Source organism: Macrotis lagotis, chromosome 1 (assembly GCF_037893015.1).
Source record: "Macrotis lagotis isolate mMagLag1 chromosome 1, bilby.v1.9.chrom.fasta, whole genome shotgun sequence".
Lineage (NCBI taxonomy): Eukaryota > Metazoa > Chordata > Mammalia > Peramelemorphia > Peramelidae > Macrotis > Macrotis lagotis.
The window spans coordinates 919,758,502-919,760,191 of NC_133658.1; the positions used below are offsets into that span (position 1 = coordinate 919,758,502).

The 1,690-nt window shown below is 45.0% G+C and overlaps 1 pseudogene; it reads right to left on the reverse strand.

The window, feature by feature from the left end:
* Positions 1–782: 782 nt before the first annotated feature.
* Positions 783–1,407, reverse strand: LOC141492557 (mitochondrial import inner membrane translocase subunit Tim23 pseudogene; annotated as a pseudogene).
* Positions 1,408–1,690: the final 283 nt, after the last annotated feature.

The following is a 1,690-nucleotide window of genomic DNA, read 5'->3' on the forward strand; positions in this document are numbered from 1 at the left end:
TTAACTCATAAAGAGTGAGATTCTATATGCAGTTTCATTAGAGAATGCCAAAACTGATAACTTAGAGGGGAATCAAGGGTAATACACAAAGTAAATGAAAAATAGAGAATCATGTATGCCACAAGACTATGCTATTTTAATCATAGCAGGAAAAGGGAGATCTTAATGATCCATTAAGCAAAGGTTGCCTGAACTTTGTGTATTATTGCACCAATATTTCAGTGTTTTTTGGGTTTTTTTTTTTTTTGGTATGGTGGATTAAACTTCTGCATCTACTTCAACTTTAGGTTTCCTAGTGATATGAGAAGATCTGATATTTTAATGTCTGATTGCTATTTTTTGTTTAGGTTCTTTTTTTCTGACATCATGACTTTTGGTTCTAAGAACACTCTTTATTGGGAATAAAGCAGTGTAGTATAGTTCACAGTCATTAAATGAATAAATCTGGTGATATGATGACAATTATGTGATCTGAATCTGGGAACAAGTCTTATTTCAAAAGTTCAAGGGTAGTAGAGAGTGGACATGCAGTTCTCAAAGGAGACAATAATGACTGTGCTACTCAATGAGGCATCAGATGCTTTTGGCTCCAACACTACTGGCTGGAAGAAGTGCCAGTCCTGGTAAACTGTGCCAGTGATTTTCATGACAGTACAAAAGATCCCGTCTTTGTTTTTCATACTACATGTAGGTAGATCAGAATATTACCCCAAAGTGATTTTACAAATCAACTTGGAGAACTTTTGATGTGTCTTCCATCCATTCAGTTCTCAGTACAAACTCTAAAGTGACTGTCGTGTCACGGAACCTTTCCTGTGCTCCCAGTTGGTATACAATGCATACAGGCGTCAGACCAGCTCTGGCCACTCCACGAAGACCACCTGTGCATTTATGTGCATTGCTGTCATGGTTCCAGCTGCTACTGGATTGATGTCATCTTCTGCACCTCTTGTTTCTTCTATGACAACACCAAATGCGCTATAGCGCAGAGCCAGAGAGCCCGGAGTGTTAGCCCAGAGTGCCCCTTGCCTGGTTACCATATTCAAAATCTGTACATTTCTTGGTTTGGACCAGGACATCTTTCATGTTTCCTTTAATCCCAGCTTCAAACCATTCGCTGCTCCAAATGCAGCTCCTGTTATACAGCATCCTCCAATGGTAAAAAAAAAAAAATGCCAATTCCAACCTGCCCCGTGCTTTATTGGCTCCAGTGGGTAAAATAAATTCATCTGTGTCCTGTATAAGCTATCTGGGGTCCCCATTTAATTATGGAGACAGAGGACTCATACCAGTAAGGGGGACTCCGGCCAGATCTGCGTTCGAATAGCTCCCGCCGGCGCCGCTCCCGACGAAAAACCCCTCCAGGCCTCCCGGGCTCCTGCTGCCCTTGCCCCCGCCGCCCTCCATGCCCCCGCGCCTTCCTTCCCGGCCGCTGCCCGGGGTCTCCTCTTCGGGCCGCCGCCCGGCCTCTCGCTGGAGGGGCCGCCGCTTCCACCGGCCCTGCCGCCGCCGCCGCCTCCTTCACCCGGCCGGTTTAGGTTCTTCTAAGTGATTTCTTATGCCTAATATCACGGAGAGAGATGAGCCTTGCCAGGATTTGTTGGGGAAAAAAAAATGTTTTTTGTTTGCCAACAGATTCCAGAAAAAGTGAGGGAGCGCCAAATAGGAGAAGGGGAGGGAGGAATACCTA